The sequence below is a fragment of the Lontra canadensis genome, unplaced genomic scaffold (genome assembly GCF_010015895.1).
Source record: "Lontra canadensis isolate GAN:19392208 unplaced genomic scaffold, GSC_riverotter_1.0 scaffold28, whole genome shotgun sequence".
Lineage (NCBI taxonomy): Eukaryota > Metazoa > Chordata > Mammalia > Carnivora > Mustelidae > Lontra > Lontra canadensis.
In genome coordinates, this window is record NW_022631022.1 from 20,810,857 (window position 1) to 20,836,465 (window position 25,609).

The 25,609-nt window shown below is 35.9% G+C and overlaps 1 protein-coding gene across 3 annotated transcripts in view; it reads left to right on the top strand.

Moving 5' to 3' along the window:
* Positions 1–25,609, top strand: part of SCAPER (S-phase cyclin A associated protein in the ER) — a 460,910-nt gene that overhangs the window by 256,535 nt on the left and 178,766 nt on the right. The window lies entirely within an intron of this gene.

Genomic DNA, 25,609 nt, shown 5'->3' on the forward strand with positions numbered 1-25,609 from the left:
CTAGCTGAATTCCTGGGATCAGATTAAATTTAGGTCTCCTACTGCTCCTCCATCTTTTTCCTCCTTCTAAGTATTTTATAATTTCTCTAATATTTCTTTTTTTTTGCTATTATTATTTCTTCAATTTTAATTCCAGTGTAACTTACAATGTTACTTTAGTTTGTGGTGTACAATATAATGTACTCTTAATCCCCTTCATCTGTTTCGCCCATCATGCACTCACGTCTCTTCTTTAAACCCTCAGGTTATTCACTAACTTCAGAGTCTGGGGTTTTTTTTTTTATTTGTTTGTTTCTACTTTTCTTTGTTCACTTGTTTCTTAAATTCCACATATGGGTAAAATCATATGGTATTTTCTTTCTTTTACTTATTTTGCTTAGCATTACACCTTCTTATCCATTCATGTTGTTGCAGATTGCAAGATTTCATTCTTTTTTATGGCTAATATTGCATTTATGTATTAACAACATCTTCTTTATCCATTCGTCTATTGATGGATATTTGGAATTTTTCCATAATTTGGATTTGTAAATAATGCTGCAATAAACACAGAGGTGCATAGATCTTTTTTGAATTAGTGTTTTCATATTCTTTGTGTAAATACCAGTAGTGCAATAACTAGATCTTATAGTATTTCTGCTTTTAACTTTTTGAAGAACCTCCACATGATTTTCCACAGTAGCTGCATTAGTTTGTATTCCAACCAACAGTGCGCTAGGGTTTTTTTCTCCACATCCCCACCAGCACTTGTTTCTTGTCTTTTTTATTTTAGCCATTCTGACAGGTCTGAGGTGCCCTTGGGATTTCTTATTTCACACATTGGTTGTACAAGAATGTACTGTTTAATTTCCACGTGTATTTGAATTTTCTAGAGTTCCTTATGTTACTGATTTCTAATTTCAGTCCTTTGTGGTCAGAAAAGACAAATTTTAGTCTTTTAAAATTATTTACATTTGTTTGGGGCATATTGTGTTTGAACAATTTTTAAGAATAATTTGAGACCTAACATAATGGTATCTTCCTCTAGAAATACTTTGATTTACTTGTGTTAGGTGATAAGAGAACCAGTGTTTCTGGAACCATCTTAATTCAAATTCTAAGGTTCCCAAGGCTACGTGGATGTCCTGAACATAGGCCACAACTTGGTTGATTGGCCAGTTTCAGTTTCATGCTTATTATAAGGATGAAATTTTTTATGGTCTTGCTTAAAATGGTTTACCTTTTATCATTCTGTAAATGTTTCTTCTAGATTAGTAAAAGCAACTTTGAGGGCTATGCTTCTGTCTCTTGGTTTTCACCTCCTCTTGGATTTTGACTTGCAGTTCTCTCCCTGGTAATTTTAATTCATTTAAGGACATTTTTATTTTAATTTTTTAAAAGATTTTATTTATTTATTTGACAGAGAGAGATATCACAGGTAGACAGAGAGGCAGGCAGAGAGAGAGGGGGAAGCAGGCTCCCCACTGAGCAGAGAGCCTGATGCAGGGCTCAATCCCAGGACCCTGAGATCACGACCTGAGCCAAAGGCAGAGGTTTAAACCACTGAGCCACCCAGGTGCCCCAAGGATATTTTTAAATGTTACTTTTTTTGGTTTCAGCAGGAGGACTTGTCTTCATTGCCTTACTTGCCATTTTTTAATGAAGTAGTCCTTCTAGTATTATTTTAAACCACTTTATAATATATAAAATATAAAAAGAAAAAAAAATTTTTAAAGTGAAATATATAAGAGGATGGAAAGATATTAAAATAATGTCTATAATGGGGCATCTGGATGGTTCAGTGAGTTAAGTGTTGAATTCTTGATTTCGGCTCAGGTCATGGTCTCAGGTGAGATGGAGCCCTACATTAGGCTCCCTGCTCAGTGGAGAGTCTGCTTCTCTCATTCTGCCCCTTCCTGCATTTACATGTTTGCACCCACTCTCTAAAAATAAACAAATAAAATCTTTAAAAATAAAAAATAATAATAATGTCTGTAACATCAGGATTTGGGGAAATGGCTGTTCCAGTTATCTAGTGTGGATCAACCTTTTTCATATCAAGCCATGTTGCAAATCTTGGAAAAAAGATGTATGTTGTCTAAAAGTATCACCTTTGGAGGATTAGGTTTTTAAAAAGATTGAGGTCTGTATTTGCTGACTGAGCATAGTGCAGGTCCTCATTCAGAGAATTATTATTTGGGTCTTGACTAGAACTGCAAAAAATTAGATGGGAGTATAACTAAATCTCAGCTACTCACTTTTTTTTTGGTGGTTATTGTTTTTTTCCTCTTAGAAATGAGAAAATGGTATGCCTCATGAGAGGTAAACATGATGACCAAACACTATTCATCTGGCTAAGTGAATGCGTATCTACTGTGATTAAACACTTTTCCTTAGAATATTACTAAAAGAAGATATTCAAAGCCATTTGATTAAAAAAAAAGTATACTTCCCTAGTGTGTCAATTTTATTCAAACATTAGAGGCAAAAAAATGATTAAAATTTTTTATACTCATGTTTTTACCCATACCTATACAGAAGACTATTTTAATATTATCTTTTGAAGAAAGTTAATTTATAAAATAGTTTGTGGTAAAGTAGTCGATAAAGAAGTTTTCAACCAGATACATTAAGCAAGAAGTGTTGTAAACATGATATTTGAGAGCTGGAAGTAGGACCATGATTATATAATCTCAATGTACTTGCTAAAATTACAATGCTATTGATAAAATTAAAAACAGATTGTTAAAATTTTTCACAAAGTTACTTGTTGAGTATGTCTCTGTTATAATAAAAAATAACTAAATAATAGATAATAATGTAAAAGAGCACCTCTTCACACAAAAATAGACACCCAGGTCAATGGAACAGAATAGAAAACCCAGAAATAAAACCACAGTTATATGGTTGGTCAATTCACATTCAACAAAGCAAGAAAGAAAATCTAATGTAAAAAAGAGTGTCTGCAACAATTGGTGTTGGGAAATCTGGAGAGCAACATGCAAAAGAATAAAACTGGACCAATTTCTTACACCATCACAAAAATAAATTGAATAAAAAATTAAAAACCTACTCTATGACCCTGCAATTGCACTACTGGATAATTACCCCAAAGATACAGATGTGTGAAAAGAAGGGACACCTGCACCCCGATGTTCATAGCAGCAATGTCCATAATAGCCAAACTGTGGAAGGGGCTGAGATGTCCTTCAACAGATGAATGGATAAAGATGATGTAGTTCATATATACAATGGAAAACTACTCAGCCATCAGAAAGGATGAATATCTACCACTTACATCAATGTGGATGGAACTGGAAGGTAGTATGCTAAGTGAAATAAGTCAAGCAGAGCAAGACAATTATCATATGGTTTCACTTGTATATGGAACATAAGGAATAGTGCAAAGGACAGTAGGGGAAGGGAGGAAAACTGAAGGGGGAGAAATCAGAGAGGGAGACAAACATATGAGACTCTTGACTCCAGGAAACAAACAGGGTTGTGTGGGGGGGGGGGGAATTGGGGGATGGGAATTAAAGAGGGCGTGTGGTATTATGAGCCCTGGGTGTTATATTCAACTAATGAATCATGAATATTACTTAAAAATCTAATGATGTACTATACCTTGGCTATATTGAATTTAAATTTTTTTAAAAAGGAAATAAAATAACTGATACAACTTAACAGTCCCCAAAACAAATAATCCAATTAAAAAATGGGCAGAAGACATGGACAGACAGTTCTCCAAGGAAGACATCCAAATGGCCAACAGACACATGAAAAGATGTTCATCATCACTTCTCGTCAGGGAAATGCAAATCAAATACACAATGAAATATTGCCTCACACCTGTCAGAATGGCTAACATCAACCATCCAAGGAACAACAGGTGCTAGTGGGGATGTGTAGAAAAACACTCATGCACTGTTGGTGGGAATGCAGTCACTATGGAAAACAGCATGGAGGTCCCTCAGAAAGTTAAAAATAGTACTACCCTAGTATCCAGCAATTTCACTACTGGAATATTTACCCAAAGAGTACAAGAACACTGCTTCGGAGGGATACATTCAGCCCTGGGATTATAGCAGCACTATTGACAATAGGCAAGATATGGAAGCAGCCCAAATATACATCAATTGATGGATACGAAGATATAGGAGGTGTGAGATAGATAGATAGGTAGATAATGGAATATTATTCAGCCATAAAAGAATGTAATTTTACAACAGCATGGTTGGAGCTAGAAACTATCATGCTAAGCAAAATAAGTTAAAGATAAATATCATATGATTTCATTAATATACAAATATATGGAGTATATTTTATATACATATTTAAATATATGGAATTTAAGCAAAGGGAGAGAAAAGAGAAACAAATGAAGAAACACTCTTAGTTATAGAGAACAGACTGATGGTTATCAGAGGGGCAGGGTGTGGGAGTTTGGTTCAATAAGTGATGGAGATTAAGGAGTCCACTTTTTGATGAGCACTGGGCAATGTATGGTGTCATTGAATCACTAAATTGCACACCTGAAACTAATATAATGCCATATACTAACTAGAATTAAAATAAACACTTAATAAGAGAGCCTCTTCAACCCAGCATATGCCATGAGTAATTTCACCTCTCATTTAGGAGCTGTGATTATTGAAGTTTCTACCCATAGCAACCTGACAGTATTCCATCATGATACCTCTCTGGCAATATTCTGTTCTTGGGCTTACCTTAGTGATTGATTGCCTAATGCAGTGAGTAAACACTTACTGTTTTTAACCACATTTATATAAATCTAGGTTCTCGGAAATAGTGACAGTAAAAAATGAGAAATTGCCCATATAAGGACCTTGATGCTAGCTATCTTCAATTCAGCTCAGTGCTTTTCATTAGTAGACTCCATTTCATGTATCTTACATACTAAGTAAGGTAGGTAGAACACTCTTCCTTCTCCTTGGCATGTAGTACAAAAATTATTTTCTGCTTAACATAAACATTGAAGATATCATGAAAAACATGCAAAAAATATTTTCCATGAAACCTTATTTCGTGCTGTTACTAGGTATATCCTTACTCAGATATGTCATTTACATATATATATATCTACATATATATATATATATATATATATATATATATATCTTCTGTCATTCAGTAGACTGTCTTTTACTTTTGTTGACTGTTCCTTTTGCTGTGCAGAAGCTTTCTTGATATGACAGTCCCAATACTTGATTTTTGCTTTTGTTTCCCTTGCCTCAGGACATAGATTTAGAAAAATGTTAATATAGCCAGTGTCAGAGAAATTGCTACCTATGCTCTCTTCTAGGACTTTTATGGTTTTAAATCTCACATTTAGATCTTTTGAGTTTATTTTTGTGTATGGTATAAGAAAGTGGTCCAGTTTCATTCTTTAGAATGTAGCTGTCCAGTTTTCCTACCACCATTTGTTGAAAAGACACTAACCCTTTACATATTCTTGCCTCCTTTGTCGAAGATTAATTGACCATATAGTTATGGGATTACTTCTGGGCTCTCTCTCCTGTTCCATTGATCTGTGTGTCTACTTTTGGGCCAGTACCATGCTGTTTTCATTTCTACAGCTTTGTATCATTTTGAAATCTGGGATTTTAATACCTCCGGTTTTGTTCTTTTTCATGCTTGCTTTGGCTCTTTAAGGATCTTCTGTGGTTCCATATATATTTTAGCATTGTTTGTTCTAGTTCTGTGGAAAATTCTGTCAGTATTTTGATAGGGATTACATGAAGTCTGTAGATTGCTGTGGGTAGTATGGATATCTTAACAATATTGATTACCCCAATCTGTGAGCATGGAATAAATATCTCTCTGTGTCATCTTCAGTTTCTTTCATCAGTGTTTTATAGTTTCAAGAGTACAGGTTTTTCACCACCTTGGTTATGTTTATTCCCCGATATTTTATTATTTTGGATATAATTGTAAATGGGAACGTTTTCTTAATTTTTCTTTCTGCTACTTCATTGTTAGTATATAGAAATGCAGCTGATTTCTGTTTATTGATTTTATGTCCTGTGACCTTCCTGAATTCATTAATATTTCTAGTAGCTTTGTGTTGGAATCTTTATGGTTTTCTATATAGAGTATCATGTCATTTGCAAATAATGGAAGTACTACTTCTTCCTTACCAATTTGGATGCCTTTTCTTTTTTTTTTTCTTTTTTCTTTTTTTTTTTTTTTTTTTTTTTTTTTTTTTTTTTTTTTTTTTTTTTTGTCTAATTGCTATGGTTAGGATTTCCAGGACTGTGCTAAATAAAAGTTGTGACAGTGGACATCCTTGTCTTATTCCTGATATTAGGGGGAAAGCTCTTAGTTTTTCACAGCTGGGTAGAATATTTGCTGTGGGTTTTTTGTGGATGGCTTTTATTATGTTGATATATAATATTATGTTATCCTTCCAAGCCTACTATGTATAGGTTGTGGTGATGAATGGTTACTGTACCTTATCAAATGCTTTCTCTGCATATGTTGAAATGATCATATGGTATTTACCCTTTCTCTTGTTGATATTTGATGTATCACCTTGATTGATTTGTGAATATTGAACCACTTTTGCATCCCAGTAATAAATCCCACTTGATCATGGTGAATGACTTTTTTAATGCATTGCTGGATTCAGTTTGCTAATATTTTACTGATGATTTTTATATCTATGTTCATTAGCAATAGGCCTGTAGTTCTCTTTATTGGTAGTGTCTTTACCTGGTTTTGGTGTCAAGGTAATGCTGACTTTGGAGAATGAATTTGGAAACTTTCCTTCCTCCCCTATTTTGAATAGTTGGAGAAGAAATTAACTCTTTAAATTTGATAGAATTCACCTGTGAAGCCTTCTGGGTTGGACTTTTGTTTACTGGGAATTTTTTGATTACCAATTCATCACTGGAAATCAGTCTATTCAAATTTTCTATTCTTGATTTTGTTTTTGTAGGTTATATGTTGCTAGAATTTTATCCATTTCTTCTTCATTGTCTAATTTGCTGGCAAATAATTATTCATAATATTCTCTTATAATCCTTTGTATTTCTGTGGTATTGGTTATCATTTCTTCTCTTTCACTTTTGATTTTCTTTATTTGAGTCTTTTTCTTTTTCTCTTTTTTTTCCTCTTTGATGAGTCTGGCTAGAGGCTTATCAATTTTGTTGATCTTTTCAAAGAACCAGCTTCTGGGAGCACCTGGGTGGCTCAGTGGGTTGAAGCCTTTGCATTTGGCTCGGGTCATGATCTCAGGGTCCTGGGATCGAGCTCCGCATCGGGCTCTCTGCTCAGCAGGGAGACTGCTTCCTCCCTCTCTCTCTGCCTACTTGTGGTCTCTCTGTGTCAAATAAATAAATAAAATCTTAAAAAAAAAAAAAAAAAGAACCAGCTTCTTTTGTCATTGATTTGTTTTGTGTTTTTTGTTTTTGTTTTTTAGTTTCTATTTTATTTCTGATCTAATCTTTATTATTTCCTCCCTTCTACTGGTTTGTTTTTTAGTTTGTTCTCTTTTTCTAGGTCCTTTCGGTGTAAGGTTAAGTTCTTTGAGATTTTCCCTACTTCTTGAGGCAGGCCTGTGTTGCTATAAACTTCCCTCTAAGAACCACTTCTGCTATATCCCAAAGGTTTTACACCATTGTGTTTTTATTTTTGTCTCCATTTTTTAATTTCTTTTAAATTCTTGTTTGACCATTCATTGTTCAGTAGCACGTCATTTAACCTGTATATATTGGAGTTCTTTTCAGATTTTTTTCTTGTGGTTGATTTCTATTTTCATAGTGTTGTCAGAAAAAAATGCATGGTACAACTTCAAGCTTTTTGAATTTGTTCACATTATTTTGTGGCCTAATGTGATCTATTCTGGAGGATGTTCTTTGTACACTTGAAAAGAATGTGTATTCTGCTGTTTTGGAATGGAATGTTCTGAACATATCCTTAGATCCATCTGGTTTAATGTATCATTCATAGCTACTGTTTCCTTATTGATTTTCTATTTGGATGATTTGTCCAATTATGTGAGTGGAGTGTTAAAATTTCCTACTCTTATCATATTACTGTCAGTCATTCCCTTTATGTTTGTTAATAGCTGCTTTATGTATTTGGGTGCTTCCATGTTGGGTGCATAAATATTTACAGTTATTATATCATCTTGTTGGATTGTTTTCTTCATAATTATATAGTATCCTTTTTTTGTCCCTTGTTACAGTTTTTGTTTTAAAGGTATTTTGTCCAAGGTAAGTATTGCTATCCTGGTTTTCTTTTCACTTCCATTTACATGATAAATCCTTCTCCTTCCTTTTACTATTAAATCTTCATGTCTTTAGGTCTTGTAGACAGCATAGAGGTAGGTCTTGATATTTGTTTATTCTGTCATTGCATGTCTTTTGATTGGAGTGTTTTGTTTATTTACATTCAAAGTAATTATTGATAGGTATGTATTTATTGCCATGTTGTTACTTGTTTTATGGTTGTATTTGTAGTTCTTTGTTCCTTGCTTCTCTTGTTCTGTTGCCTCACATTTTGCTGACTTTCTTTAGTAATTTTTACTTGGATATTTTTCCATTTATTTTTTGCATATCCCTTACCAACTTCTGATTTGTTGTCATATATAACAACAAACATACAGCTTGCAGAAGGCATATAGCAATCTGTATTAAGTTGATGGTTGCATAAGCTTGAACCCATTTTAAAGGCACTAAGTTTTTACTCCTTCTCACCTATTAGGCATATGGTATCATACTTTAAATCTCATTGTTTTGTGAATTTCTTGACTCATTTTTGTAGATATACTTACTTTTACTACTTTTGTGCTTCCTGTTTTTCTTACTCCTGCTTATATTCTTCCTTTTCCATTCAGAGTACCCTTTAACATTTCTTGTAAATCTGGTTCAATTGTGATGAATTCCTTTACCTTTTGTTTGTCTGGGAAACTATTCATCTCTCTTTCTATCCTGAATAATAGCCTTGCTGGATAGAGTATTCTTGGTTAAAGGTGGTTTGTTTGTTTGTTTGTTTGTTTGTTTTCTTAAAGCACTTTGAATTTATCCTACCACTGGTTTCTGGCCTTGCATAATTTCTGCTGAACAATCAGTTGATAGCCTTATGGGGTTTCCCTTGTATGTAACTATTTTCTTTTCTCTTGCTGTTTTAAAAATTCTTGATCACCACTTATTGCCATTTTGACAATTATGTGTCTTTGTGTGGACCTCCTTGGGTTGATTTTGTTGGGGGTTCTCTATGCCTCCTGGTTCTGGATTTCTGTTTCCTTCCCCAGATTTGGGATGTTTTCAGCTATTATTTCTTCAAATAAATTTCCTGCCTCCTTTTTTCTTCCTTCTCCCTCTGTGATCCCTATAATGTGAATGTTATTATGCTTGATAGTGTACCTGAGTTCCCTTAGTCTATTTTTATTATTATTATTTTTTCTCTCTCCTGTTCAGCTTGATTACTTTCTATTACTCTTTCCTCCAGATTGCTGATCTCTGTTCTTTTGCTCTGTCTGGTCTACCATTTATTCCCTCTGGTGTATTTTTAATTTCAGTTATTGAATTCTTCATTTCTGACTGGTTCTTTTTTAAGTTTTCTATATCTTTATTGAGGGTCTCAGTGAGGTCCTCCCCTCTGGTTTTCAAAGTCAAATGTTATGCAGTTCATCTTGCCACTGCAGGTCCATTGTTCCTGTGGTTCCTGGGGTAGGTTCTGCTCCTGTTCCCTCTCCAAGCCTATAGTGTCCCTCTCTCCTGTGACCGTCCCATGGGCCAGTTTGGCTCCTGACCACCTCTCCGTCCTTCCCATCCTTTTGGATTTGGTCTTTTCTCTACATTTTGCTGTGAAAGGTTTGTCCTGCTAGTTTTTTTCATTGTTTTATGGGTTATTTACACTGCTGTGGGTATTAACTACATGTTTCTGTGGGAAGACATGAGCCTAGATCCTCCTTCTCCATCATCTTCCCTAGAAGTCTCAGTTGTTTTTGCTTTTTGGGTATTATAAATAATTCATAAACATTCATGTGCAACTCTTTGTGTGGCTGTATATTTTCATTTCTTTGGTGTGTGTGTCTAAAAATGAAGTTGCTTGGTTTTATAATAATTTATTTATTTCACTTTTCAAGAAACTGGCAAACTCCTCCAAAGTAGTGCACCATTTTACATTCCCACTCACAGTATGTAAAGATTCCAATTTATTTTCATTCTTACTAATTTCTCTCTTTTTAAATATAGACGTTCTAGTGGGTGTAGAGTGGTATCTCATGGAGATTTTGATTTGCATTTCCCTGATAACTAATGATACTGAGTATCTGCATGTGGCTAATTGTGCATCTTTTTTGAAAAAATATGTATTCAAATCCTTTGCTCATTTTTAAACTAGGTTATTTGTCATTATGTCTTATATATGTTGTGGATATAAATCCTTTATCAGTAGTATGATTTGCAGAAAATATTTTCTCTCATTATTTGTGTTATCTTTTCATTTCCTTGATGGTGTCCTTTGAAGGATAAAAGTTTTAAATTTGGGGTGCCTGGGTGGCTTATGCAGTTCAGCATCTGCCTTTGGCTCAGGTCATGATCCCAGAGTCCTGGGATTGAGCTCTATGTCAGGCTCCCGAGCCTACTTCTCCCTTTTCCAGTTGCTTGTGCTCTTTCTTGATGTCTCTCTCTCAAATGAATAAAATCTTTAAAATACGAAAGTTTTAAATTTGATGTTAAATTTGTATGTTATGTCTTTTGTTGCTTGTGATTTGGGTTCTCAATCCAAGGTTATGAGATTGAGGTCTTAGTTTTCATGGCATTAGGGAACCCCGTACCTTATGAGTACAAGCTTTCCCAAAATGGAAACAAGAAAACTATTTTTCCAGCTTCCCTTACAGCACATATGATCTAAGTTCTCCCATTTAGAAACACCCATGTCATATTTTCTATCAGAGTTTAAGGAGATAAGAAAGAAAAACATAAAAAAGAATCCATTCCAGTAAGGGCAGCAACAGATACATGCAGTTTTCAGATTTCAACATTGTGAGGTGTTAGAGGTAACATATAGTTCCTTCTGTGCAGTGCAAACTACAGTGCTATGCCCAGTAGTTGCAAGCAGTGTCCACACTGAAAATCTTCCTCTTGACATTAGTAATCCATGGATTACTACATCAGGATGCTAACTGGAAGCCTACTTCACATTACTTTAATTAAGAAAAAAAATGTGTTTATTTCTCTCTTAAACCTGAGCCAGTTTCCTAAACTATACTATAATATAGTAAAATGGCCACATAAATAATAGACACATTATGATATAAAATATTTAAAATGTCATAACAATATGGTTAATAGTTTGCTTTGCACACAATAGCATGTTACATATCCCCTTTGTTGACAGTGCATTTTTTCAAAATGTGTGGACATGTAATCCTGACATTCTGCAAGTTCTATTTGGAGTGTAATTCAGGTTGTGTTCTTCTGTATTTAAAATGTACTGGTTTGGGGTACATATAAATTTTTCTGTATACATATCTACTGAAAAACTTTGTATTTAGAAATAAGTGTGTTTTATGAATTTTGAGTATTAAAAACCAAGAGGCATTCCAGGAAAATGTTATCCATAGAAACATTCTTCAGAGGTATGCTTGTTTTACTGAACATCTGTACTGTACAAGGAGTACAATTCTTGTCTATAAGCATGTTTGTGGTTCCTAATGCCTTCCTGGATACCCTGAAACTTATACAGCAGGCAAAAGACATAAAATTCTTCCTTTTTCATGAACTAGATAATCAGCTCTACCTACTCATCTTACTTTATGGAAAATCATAAAACATCTCATCAGATGAGTTCTGGATTCTAAAGCTAGCTTTGTTTAGATATAACCATAGGCAAGTGACTTCCCTTCCCTAGGCTATACTTTGTTTATAATAAGAGAAGTAGTTTGAATTAGGAGATCTTTATGGTTCTGTCCAGTTCAAATTATTTATGTTTTTCTTTAAGCACATCATATAAGCAGAAAATATTCAGATCAGCAGAACAGTTTTTAAAACATCTGCCTTATAAAATGCTCAGATTTTTCCTCAATGGCTTTTATCTTGTAATCATTCTCAGAGAAATCCAGGTGTTCCCCTTATTTAGAAATTATATACTGATCTTTATCAGCATTGGAAGACAGTGATCAAAAATTGTTTTTATGTCTATTTTGTTCATTTAAAATATGTTACAAGCAGTATTAAGGAAAAAACACATGAACCACAAAATTGATTATTAACTTTTATCATATATATTTCTAGGTGAATGTCTATAATAGGAAAAGGGCAATGGGAAGATAAATTTGGCAGTGTTAATAGGCAAGCCCTCATTGGAGTATTTTTTTCTTTTTCCAAGCATTACTCTGCCACTGGTGAAGTCTCATTATTTCTAAGTGTCCTAATCAATAAGGTCATGAAAGATTGATTTCAGGAGCTGTCACTGTGTTTATGACAAGAAGCATATAGAGTCATTTATAGGAGTGGGCAGTAATTCTCCTGTTAACTAGCAAGTCAGGGAATCAGTAAGCCCATCATACATGTCTTTAGGTGGTGAGGGAGAATCTCAATGGTGTTCATCATTGACAGAGGAGGAGACTAATATTGTTAATTGAATTTCCCTAAAAAGAATAAAAATAAACCATCATGTAGGGGGAAGGGGAGAGGAGCAAATCTATACAAATCTCCAGTAGGTATGAGTTGATTGCATTGATTTTCCTCTGTTAATGGCTGGGATGGATACAGAATTGTTGTCAGAAAATATAAAGTTGATTATAGCAGCTCCTTTCTACTTAGGACTTTCAGAAGTCCTAAGAGTGGCAACCAACAATGTTTCAAACAAATCATATATATTAAAGTATATGTAATTTTAAAACAAAATATTTTAGCTTTATTTTTTAAACTAATATGTGTTGTAGAAAATATGTAACACTTAAACATTCTCTCATTATTTCTGATGAATATGATTTTAAGGACCACACAATATTCTGTAATATGGGAATAGTATAATTTATTTAGATAATCCTCTACTTAGGGGACCATTCAATTCACAAAGCCTTTCTTAAAGGAAAAATGATCTTTAATATACTTTCATTATAAAAAATAAAGCAATATAGAAATACATAAATAGGAAAAGTGAAATCAACCCCACTTTCCCCTCCTCATCCTTCTCCTCAGACATACCAGCTATTAGCAGTTTGGAAAGTATCTTTCCCTCTGTTTTGTCTGTATATTTTCCTGTATTAATAAACATACCTTTCTTCTTATTAAAAATATCAAACTAGGGGCAAGCATCTGGGTGGCTCAGTGAGTTAAAGCCTCTGCCTTTGGCTCAGGTCATGATCTCAGGGTACTGGGATTGAGCCCTGCATCGGGCTTTCTGCTCAGTGGGGAGCCTGCCTCCCCCTCTCTCTCTCTGCCTGCCTCTCTGCCTACTTGTGATCTCTATCTGTCAAATAAAGAAATAAAATCTTTAAAAAAATAACAAACTATAAAGCTTTCCATATTGGCATTAAGATCTACCTAATTCTCTCCTTTTTAATTAACCAGGTTTATTTTTTTATTTTAAAAGAAGTGGCTTGAACAATTAAACTATCTTCCGAAAAGGAATATAATGAAAAGGAAATTCCTCTTTTACTTAATGTTGGCAGTTTTTTTCAAAACTGCATAGTATTTCATGGAATAGTTGTACTAGTATTTTCCTGGTTCCTTTATTCCTACAACCATTTTCCTACTGATAGACATTTGTTTGGATTGTTTGGGGGATTTAGCTTTTTCAAAAATGCTTCAGTGACCATCCCTGTACATATGTCATTGTGGACTTGGGCTTATTTTCCAGGAGAGATTTGCTAGATGTGAAACTGAAATTTTGATTTTTTTAAGAAAAGCCCAGATAATCCTTAAGACATGTTAAAAAACATAGTAACCTCAGAATCAGGGAAATACAAATCAAAACCACAGTGAGATACCACCTCACACCAGTCAGAATGGCAAGTCAGGGAATGGCAGATATTGGCGAGGATGTGGAGAAAGGAGAGCCCTCCTACACTGTTGGTGGGAATGTAGGCTTGTGCAGCCACTCTGGAAAACAGCATGGAGCTTCCTCAAAAAGTTGAAAGTAGAGCTACCCTACAACCCAGCAATCGCATTACTGAGTATTTACCCTAAAGATACAAATGTAGTGATCCAAAGGAGCAGGTGCACCCAATTGTTTATAGCAGCAATGTCTACAGTAGCCAAACTATGGAAAGATCCTAGATGTCCATCAACAGATGAATGGATAATGAAGAGGTGGTATAGATATACAATGGAATACTATGCAGCCATCAAAAAACTTGCTATTTGCAATGACGTGGATGGAACTAGAGGGTATTATGCTAAGGGAAATAAGTCAATCAAAGAAAGACAATTATCATATGATCTCTCTGATATGAGGAATTTGAGGGGCAGGGTGGGGGTTGTGGGGGGAAGGGAGGGAAAAAAATGAAACAAGATGAGACCAAGGAGGGAGACAAACCATAAGAGACTCTTAATCTCAGGAAACAAACTGAGGGTTGCTGGGCAGAGGGGGGTTGGGGGGGGGTTATGGACATTGGGTAGGGTATGTGCTATGGTGAGTGCTGTGAAGTTTGTAAACGTGGAGATTCACAGACCTGTACCCCTGGGGGAAAAAAAAATATATATATATATGTTTATAAAAAATAAAGTTATTAAAAAAAAAATAAATAGATAATTTATGAAGGGTATGGATTTCTTTCCATAAACTGGTAGCTAGAGATTTTTTCCTATACACTGAGAATTCAAGCCCAAGCATGCATGCTCTGTAGTTCTAGACTTTAGGTCCGGGACAATGTTGGAGGAAAAAGTTAGAATAATATGGTCCTAGGGTGAACCAAACCAAGACTATAAAGTACTTACCTAAGGCTCTTCTGATGTAGTCAGGGTCTTAGGTATAAAAATGGGGCTGAGCATCTTGACTGATATAAAAGGCAAAGGAAGGGCACAAACAGAAGAAAAAGCAACATGACTATACCTGGGAGGAACAGAAGCATATGGAAATTGCCAAGTAGATTGGGTCAAAAAGTAAGTTAGCCCTAGGCTATGACTGGAGAGTATTGTTGAGCGACTTTTCCTGGTATTGGGTCTTTTCAGAGACAGGCATGGTAGCTTAAAAGAAATTTTAGAGGGCTGAACCTAGAACTCATATTCGATGAGAAATAAGACTGAGCCAACCAGTGGCAAGAACTAGACCAGGTAAAAAATTCATGCTTTTGTCTTTGATTTTATAATCGCATGTTTTACAAAGTGAGTCTGGCAGTTTGGATTTAAAATAATAATGGTATCATAAGAATAAAGCTCTGTCAGTTATTTTAGCTGATGTGATCAGGGTAAAATATATAGATTCCTCTGTTTTCAGTTGTATAGTAAGACTTTCTCCCTTCTCCAATCTTTTTTTTAAAAAGAGGTCTTTGCAGTGTGTTTTACATATTCAGATTATTAGTAGAATGATGGAAGATTAACCATAAATCTATGGTTAAAAAAATTAAGAAAAAAAAAGATTTTAATTTGCCATACAGTATAATATGAATACCTTATATTAAATATGTGAAATAATTTAATTGTGGACTATAAGAAACCAAGTCCTTGGTTTTAGACTCATTTAGTAGATTGGATACTATGTCTTGAAGAGACCTCCATTCCATTTCTTTAACCCTTTTTAAACATACTTGGAAATTAGAAATTCTCATATATTTTTCTTTCATGTTTAGAAGTCATCATTAAGCTATAAGCCGTGGAATGCAGATGTGGGAGTTAGAAACATTTATGGACTGACATAAAAAGTCAGCAATATTCTAACTTATCCAGGTTTCCCATGGTGTCCAAAAGTAGAACATTCTCATGCAACCTTTCCTAAGCCAAAATGGCATAAAGTGAAGAATATTTCCTACCTTCCAAAAGGTTCATATTACCCCACTTCACTTTTATGAAAAGATCTACATTGTAGGGGCGCCTGGGTGGCTCAGTGGGTTAGAGTCGCTGCCTTCGGCTCGGGTCATGATCTCAGGGTCCTGGGATTGAGCCCCGCATCGGGCTCTCTGCTCGGCGGGGAGCCTGCTTCCTCCTCTTTCTCTGCCTGCCTCTCTGCCTACTTGTGATCTCTGTCTGTCAAATAAATAAATAAAATCTTAAAAAAAAAAGATCTACATTGTATCTGTTTTTGCTAACTGAAAGAGATCTGAAGAGGATTTTCACTTTTAGAGAATGACAATTGCTTCTTTGCTTTATGCCATTTCAGCTTACAAAAGATTTCATAGGAGAAATAATGCTCTGCTTTCAGGTAGCAGGAGAAACCTGTACCAGTGTAGGGCTTTCATAAACATGAAGTGGCGTAATGTGAACTTTTAGAAAGCAGAGGTACCTGTAATTTATAAATATAAAAGTAACTTAACCTTATTTATAATTGTAAAATAATAGACTTTGGCTTGCAGTGCCATCTTATAAGCTAACTTGATGTCTTCATAAGAACTGGACTGGACTTGTGTAACTTTTATTCACTGGATTTGCTTAACTTTTCAGGAAAACACTACGAAGAAGTAATAACAAATTTTCTTATATAATTGAGGAATGGAAAGTATGAGATTCATTAAGTTTTATAGAAAGTTAGAATTATACATTTTATTCCATACTCTTCTACCTAAAATCATTTACACACCAAAAATTAAGGCTAACAAGATTTTAAATTCTATTCTAATAAAAAACTGTCCTTAAGAGTAAAGAGAAAAATTTACCCTTTTCCTACTGGTTTGTAATTCTTTTGTCTCTCATATTACTTATTCTTGCCTCAACTAAATTGCGACAATATCTTTGGTGCATATTTTTTGAAGACTGATGACAACACTTATGACCTCCCAAAGCTGCTCCCTTGGTGACCACTAATGGTTTATCTAGTGTCAAACAAGATCTTTGTTTTCTCGATTTTAGATAAATTTGCGGCCCACTGCTTCACCAGTCATGATGTCAGTTGTTTACATTTCAGCAAAATGTTTGTCGTAACTTTCAAATACAGGGGAACTGTGGACAGACGGTGTTTATCATGTTGTAGAGACTGTCAGAAATGGTTGGCCTCAACATAACTGAGTCGATCTTGGTGTTTACATTTTAATCTGCAAACTGTCAGGCCTGCTCACTATAGTGACCAATTGCAGCATGAGAAGATGAATAACACAGAATTTTTATACTAGTTGCCCTACATTGCTCTGAATTAGTCTTTGTAAAGAGTGTTTTACAGTGATGATGGCTGAAGGATGAGGAGAAGCCATTCCAGCTTTGGAAATGATACTGCTATTTGGGTTAATGACCCTCTTCCAGAAGTGAAATATGGAAACTCATATGTAGAATGTGTTTCTTGTTGATGATATCCTTGCCTGTCTTCTCCAAGTGAGGTCAGGAAAAAAAGTGCTGACAGGTAGGCAGAGGAGGAGCTCGTAGAAAGGAGGGATGGCTCCTTGCTTGCACTATGCTCATGTCAACTATTATAGCCATTTAAAGCCCGTTTCTCAATTTCAGGCATTTACTCAATCACCTATTGAACAGGGGTGTGGGGAAGTATATAAATAAATTTAGTATTGCTTAAGCTGTGTCCATAGATCATGTATATGTATATAAATATTGACATACTGAATTTTTAACAGTGCACTTCCTTCCTGACTGCCTACATGCCATTTCTTCTGGAACACCTATTCCCTGAATCCACCCTCTGCTCATTCTTCAAAACTAATCTCAGTATCCACCTTCAGAAGCCTTACCTAGTCTACTGTTTGACTTATCATCCCTACCCAGCTTTGTTATAGCTGCATACTATAATTTGTCACTTCTACTACATAATACAATACTGATTTTCTTGTTTATCTCCCCCTACTAAAATATAATCTCCTAAAAGGTAGGGACTCTTTTATTTAACCATGTGTCATTAATGTAAAGAAGAGTGTTTGGCCTATAGTAGGTGCTAAATAAATGCCGACTTATTTAATTTAGGACACCTTATTGCTAATCTAGAATACTAGCATTCATGGCCTCCCTCACTTGTTTTTCATTCCTTGTCTCTCCAAAGGCATTATTACTTGTTGATCAGAACAGCATCCTCTATATTGTGGCTACACCATCCTTTTTTTACTGCATTTCCTTATGACACTCTTTTCTTTACTCTCTCCCTCTCTCTTTGGGTGGGGGGTGGGCAGGGAGGGGCAGAGGGAGAGAGAGAATCTGAAGCAAGTTCTCACCACCCTGAGATCATGACCTGAGTCAAAATCAAGAGCTGATGCTTAACTAACTGAGCCACCCAGGTGCTCTGTGATATTGTTTCTGTCATAGGCCCCCATTTCCTCTCCTTTTCTATGTGTCCTGCTTTCTCCAAGACCACATTCAGGATGCATTTCCTTTGGAAAACCCATGTTTACTCAATCCCTTGATTGATTTAGAGACTGTGGTGAATGATATAGGTCCTCAGGATACTTACTGAAAAAAATGGATGAGACTATAGTTAATAATACTGTATTGTATATTTGAAAGTTACCAAAAGAATAGATCTTAAAAGTTCTCATCACAGGAAAAAATTTATAACTGTGCATGGTGATGGATGGTGATCATTTTGTAATATATACAAATATCAAATTGTTTTGTTGTGTAGCTGAAACTGTATATGTAATATACAATGTCATATAATGCTATATGTCAATTATATCTCAATAAAAATAATAATCAGTAAAAAATGAATGATAAGTAGATGAGTAAAAAGTCAACATTAGCCTGAAGACTTACAAGGAAAAAATAGAGTAAACAAAGAGGAAAATAAGTGATGAGAAAATTATCTTAATGGAGTTTAATATACTGTCAGTGTAGTCATGTCTTTGGCAAGGAAGAGTTGTACCTGAAATGATAAGCCTTAGTTTCTTGCCCCAGATGTCCCATTACCTGGATGTGTGCCCTGGGGAATGACAAAACCTTTAACTTGAATTTCCTGATGTCTGTAGCAGTTGTTTTGAGAGTTCTTTTAGCTCTCTAGTCTAGGATTCTTGCAGATAAGTAAGAGTGGCAAAACTCTTTTCTGAATGGAACTATTTGGGAGAGTGATTTGAACTTAATTAATATGTGTCTCTGGAACCATACTGCTGCTCTCCCTGCTGGAAGAGTTGTGTAGTCATGGCAGAGGGGGAGTTTTAGGTTATTATTTGACTACAGAGGACAAGCATTATAGGAGTTCAAGACAATGGTTGTATCCTTTAAAAAGAATTTAAATGTACTTTTCCCCCTTTGATTGACTCAAAGCACAATTACAGAAGAGTAGAATATGAATTAGAAAGCTTTCAGCAAGCAGCTTCAGAAGTTGGTGAAATCTCAGAAGAGATACACCATTTCTCTAACGCCAGAGTATTAATAATGCTTATATTTGTAAACTGCGCCATGGTTTCCAAAAGATCTTTTTCACTCCATTCCTCATGTGAGCAGATCCTCTTACAAAAGTTAGACCAAAGCTGATGGGCCCATAGGAGTTGGAATGAGGACAAAGGAAGTAAAGAGTACCCGGTGGGGAGTGGCAGGTGGGAGAGAGCCTATGTTCTAACTTCTCCATCCCAGAGATGATGTGTATGGTTGTTGGGGGATGATTTTGATGATCCGTGTTTAACAAACACAGATACCAAAGGGACAGGGAATCTGCTGAGTAAAAGAACATAAACACAACCTAGTCATCTAATTCATTGACTTTACTGAAGATTGGTAGATAGGCCCCTGGCTCTCTGTGGGATGCTGAAGGTTGTCTTTACTCAGAGCCAGAAGATACTAGAGTATAGGAAACATCTCTAAGCAATATAATTAAGTAGGTACAGACTAATAATAATAATTAACACTTATTTTGTGCCAGGTACCATTCTAAATTTTTTTTAAAGATTTTATTTATTTGATAGACAGAGATCACAAGTAGGCAGAGAAGCAGACAGAGAGAGAGGAGGAAGCAGGTTCCCTGCTGAGCAGAGAGCCTGATGCGGGGCTCGATCCCAGGACCCTGGGATCATGACCTGAGCCGAAGGCAGAAGCTTTAACTCACTGAGCCACCCAGGGGGCCCCCCATTCTAAATGTTTAACCTATATTAACAAGTTAATCCTCATAGCAATCCTCTTGCTTTTATTATCCCCATATTACGAGGGAAGAAACTGAGGCTGTAATCCAAGTTCCCACAGCAAGTAAGTGGAGAACCAGGAGTTGAAAATAGATAGCTTCCTGTCAGAGCCCATGCTATTAATCACTATGATGTACTGACTAAAGCAGGTTGATATTTATCTTGCTTCTTGTTTGCTTGAGTGTGCATCTGAATGTGACTGTCTTTAGTTCCCCCAGCAAGAATTTTGGATCTGTCTTCACACATTCTCATAAGCTACAGCTGTAAGAGTCATAGTTTCAGTATCATAAAGATCTTTTAAAGGGAGTGTTTTTCCAGCCCAGTAAGGAAAATGGATATCTCATCCCAAGTGGCTTGATCTTCTGATTTCCTCTACCAACTTAAGTAGATTCTTCTAGCACGTTTTAATTTAGGATCTCTATGCCCTCAACTTTCCCTAAAATATTCATAAGAACTAACCAGTATTCTTAAAGGCTAACATAATCAACTTTTTAATTCTGAGATTTGCAAACTTCCACCCCCAATTTTTGTTATATTGAGTAAAGTAATTGCTTTTATCTGTATAGTCCAAAACTGATTTTTAATTACAGTTGATCTTGAACAGTGTGGCAGTTAGGGGTGCTAACCTCCTGTGCAGTTGAAAACCCATGTATAATGTTTGAGTCCACAAAATCTTAACTACTAATAGCCCACTATTGAGGAAGCCTTACTGATAACATAAACAGTCAATGAACACAGATCTTGTGTATGTGTCATATATTATATTCTTATAATAAAGTAAACTAGAGAAAAGACAATGTTACTGAGAAAATCATAAGAAAAATAAAATACATTTACAGTACTGTACTATATATATTTTAAAAATCCTTATATAATTGGATCCATGCAGCTCAAAACCATGTTGTTCAAGAGTCAGCTTTCTGGTTTGGGTTAAATATAGCATATATTTATATATTTATTATATATATATGCATATATATATCACATATAACTTTAAAATTCTTTGATTACAAGAAATATGTTTCTGGATATTTTCTTCCATTGTTACACATCTCTCTCTGTCTCTCCCTTCCTTCCTTCCTTTTCTTTTTCTTCTTCTCAGCACTGTAAAGTTGTTCTGTGAACCATGGTACATGATTAACATATGATGGTGATGATTTCCAGATACATAGCCTATTCACAGGAAACAGATGCTCTCTAGTTCCCTTGGTGCACACTCAGAAACCATGTGCAGGTACACATTCTCACCACCTTCAGTTTTTGGGGGAAAAAAATGTAAGAAGAACAGGATCCTCATAAGTAAGTATGTCAGTGAAGGGGTTGATAACTTTGCCATGGTGTCTCTAGAACAGACCTTTCTGGACAGTGGAACCCAATTCATGATACCTTTAAAATATTCTCATTCTCGGACCACATTAAGATTATCTAAATGTGTTTAAAATGCTCAGTACATGAGTTACAAGTTGATAATGCCCATTTCTCTTTCAAAAGAGTACAATGACCAAAAAGTAAACAGGGTACCTGAGAGTAGGATTCCCTTGGTCTTTGAAAGCCAATGAGTCACATGAGCATTAAAACATAAAGCTGGTAGATAACTTGGCTGATGGATGCAGACTTCATTTTGTGTGTGTCCTGTCTTGTACTTTGAAAGGATATTTCATCTTTCCACTGAAAGTCATACAGTGTTTGTTATGCAATGTATTCCTATGAGTGCCTGTTCCTGCATTCCTGAAAACTATGTGAGCAGATCCTTAGGAAGTAGATCATTCTTCCAACAAATACAAATGCCTAAATGGTGTACCAGATCCTGCCCACAAGTTGCTTAGGTCTAATAGCTGACTACAGAGAAGTAAAGAGGCAGTTAGAATAAGATAGAATAAGCCATGATAACAGGTCTTGCTTTCATCCTTGCTACTTTCAGTCTGCTCTCTACACGGCATCCTGAGTGATCCATAAGTCACATCACATCACTTCCCCACTCAGTCCATTCCAGTGGCATCCCAGAATACTTGGAGCAAGAGCTAAAGTACTTACAGTGGACTAGAAAGCAATAAATTTACCCCACAATTACATTTCTGACTTTATCTCTGACACTTTTCCCCCTTCACTCTGCTTTTGACTCATGGACCTCCTGTACTTAAACACTCTTCTGCCATAGGCCCTTAAATCTACTCTTTTCTCTCCTGAAAAGCAGCAGGCTTATTCCTTACCACCTTTGGGTCTACACTCAAATGTCATCTTCTCAGGAGGTCCTCTTTCACCACCCCATTTAAAACTGCAACCCCTTCTCCCTCCACAGCCCCCAGCCACTCTTCTCTATTTTCTGTAATCACCATGTAACATATTTGTTTATATTGTCAATGACCTTCTGCACTAACTGCAATATAACTTTCATGAAAGTACAGATTTTTGTCTGTGCTTAATCAATACTTATTGAATTAGTCACAGATGAAAGCTAAATACAAGGTACTATGTACTCTCATAATCCTGTAATGAATATCAGAGAAGACTTTTAAGTTACAGCCATGATTTCACAGATGAACAGGAAGTTTTTAACAGTGTTTCAGGCAGAGAGAACAGCACTTGCAAAGACCCAGAGAAGCACAAAGGAATGTGTGGTACTCTAGCCATTCATCAAAACTGGAACATTGCAATGATGGAGAGTGATAAGCACTGAGACTGGAGAGATAATCAGGGACCAGATAATGAAGGGGCAGATAAAAACTTGAGGAGCCGGGGCACCTGGGTGGCTCAGCGGGTTAAGCCTCTGCCTTCGGCTCAGGTCATGATCTCAGGGTCCTGGGATCGAGCCCCACATCGGGCTCTCTGCTCAGCAGGGAGCCTGCTTCTCCCTCTCTCTCTCTCTGCCTGCCTCTCTGCCTCCTTGTGATCTCTGTCTCTCTGTCAGATAGATAAATAAAATCTTTAAAAAAAAAAAATGAATGCACTTAAAAAAAAAAAAAAAACTTGAGGAGCCACTGAAGGATTTCAAACAAGGAGTGATTAGGTTTGCTACTTCCTTTGAAAAGATCCTTCAAGCTGCAGTGTAGTGAGTAAATTAGAGGAAGCCAAGCCTGTAGCAGGAAAGCATTTTAGGAGGCTATTTTTTCTTGAGTTTTTATTTTAATCCAGGTTAACATACAGTGTACAATATAGTGATTCTACACTTCCCTGCAACCCCCCGTGCTTATCATAAGTGCGCTGCTTAATCCCCATCACCCATCCCCTCATTCACCTCCCCTTTGGTTTGTTCCATATAGTTAAAAGACTTTCTTCATGATTTCTCCCTCTTTCTCTCTTATTTTGTCCCCTTGCTTATTTATTTTGGGTATTGAAATGAGATGGTGGCAGACTAAAGTAAGCTGATAGTGGTAGGGATAAGAAATAGATGCATTTGAAAGTATATTAGAGACAGAATCAATATTGTCTGTGAGAAGTAAGGAAAAAGAATCTGAGAATAGAGTAGATGATGGTGGCTTTCAAGGTCAGGTCTATAAGAGAGAAAAGTAACAAATTTCGTTTTGGACATGATATGCTTGTATGACATCCAAATGGTACTGAGATCCCTAGTTGAAAACCATAAAAACATGGTACCCCCCCAAAACACACACACACGCACACACACACACACACACACACACACACAGGGCTTAAAAGGCACACAAAAAGATGCTCAACATCACTAATCATCAGGGAAATCAAAATCCACAATGAGATATCATTTCACACCTGTCACGATGGCTAAAGTAAAAAACAAAAGAAACAACAGGTGTTGGTGAGGATGTATAGAAAATGGAACTCTCATGAACTGTTGGTGGGAATGTGCAGCCTGGTGCCAGCCACTGTGGAAGACAGTATGGAAATTCCTCACAAATTAAAAATAGAATTACCATGTGATCTAGTAATTGCACTGGGTATTTACCCAAAGAACACAAAAATACTAATTCAAAAAGATCTATGCATCCCTATGTCTGTTGCAGCATTATTTACAATAGCCAAACTATGGAAGCACCCCAAGTGTCCTTCGATAGATTAATAGATAAAGAAGATGTAGTGTATGATATACGTATATATACATATATACACTTACACATACAATGGAATATTACTCTGCCATAAAAAAGAAAAATCTTGCCATTCACAGCAACATGGATGGATCTAGACAGTATTATGCTAAGTGAAATAGGTCAGAGAGAGACAGATACCATACGTTTTCACTCATATGTGGAATTTAAGAAACAAAGAACAAAGGGGAAATAAGTGACAAACCAAGAAACAGACTCAACTACAGAGAACAAATTGATGATGGGTAAAACAGGTGAAGGGGATTAAAAAGTACTTATTAGGACACCTGGGTGGCTCAGTCAGTTAAGCATCTGCCTTTGGCTCAGGTCATGATCTCAGGGTCCTGGAATTGAGCTCCTCATCGGGCTTCTTGCTCAGCGGGGAGCCTGCTTCTTGCTCTGCCTGCCGTTCCCGCTCTTCGTGCACACGCTCTCTCTCTTTCTGACAAAATCTTTTTAAAAATTTATTTAAAAGTATACTTATCATGATGGACACTGAGTAATGTGTAGAACTGTTGAATCACTGTATTTATTGTACACCTGAAACTAATATAACACTATTTGTTAACTATACTGCAATTGAAACTAGAGGCATCTAGACTAGCGATAGAGCTTTGGGATCAGCTTGATATAGAGAAGAAAACAATGGAAATGGGTAATAATCTCTAGAGTAGAGGGGTGAGGAATAATATTATTTACTCCATAGATTGAGACTGGCAGGCTACAGCCCATAAACCAAAGCTGGCCTACTGCCAGTTTTTTAATGGCCCACAAACTAAGAATGTTTACTAATGGTTACATTTTACATAATGCCCTTAATTTTGCATCTTGGCCTACAAAAGTTAAAATATTTACTATCTGGTCCTTCAAGGAAAAGCTTACTGATTTCAGCAAAAGAAGACAAGCTTTTAAAGACGAAGATAAATGTTGATGAGAATGATGGGGGAAAAAAACAGAAGAATGAAGAGCTGTGTTTACCAAGGGGAGAAACAAGGGTTTTCAGATAGGGAAACGTTAGGCATGTTGGCATATCTCTTCTGCTTCAAATATATAAAAGTAAGAAAAAAATATTTAAAAAGAAAACTAAGAGGACATAGCCAGGTCAAAATCAAAGTTGGGATTTTAGTGGACCAGAAATGGAATGACTAGAAACACAAAGTAAAAATAGCAGAAGCCATAGTACCGTGGTACTGCTGGTCCAGAGGCTCAGTGATGACAAGGATTGGGTTCCTGCAGACTAAAAGCAGGTAGATGCCCTGTAGAAAGCCATGTTCACGACCTAAGGTCAGAGCTTGGGGTAGCGACTTTTCCACTAATGATAGGAAGCTGAATAAAAACTGCTATTGACCACTGCCTAGTGCATCAGCTTGTGGGAAGCTTCAGGCCTAGT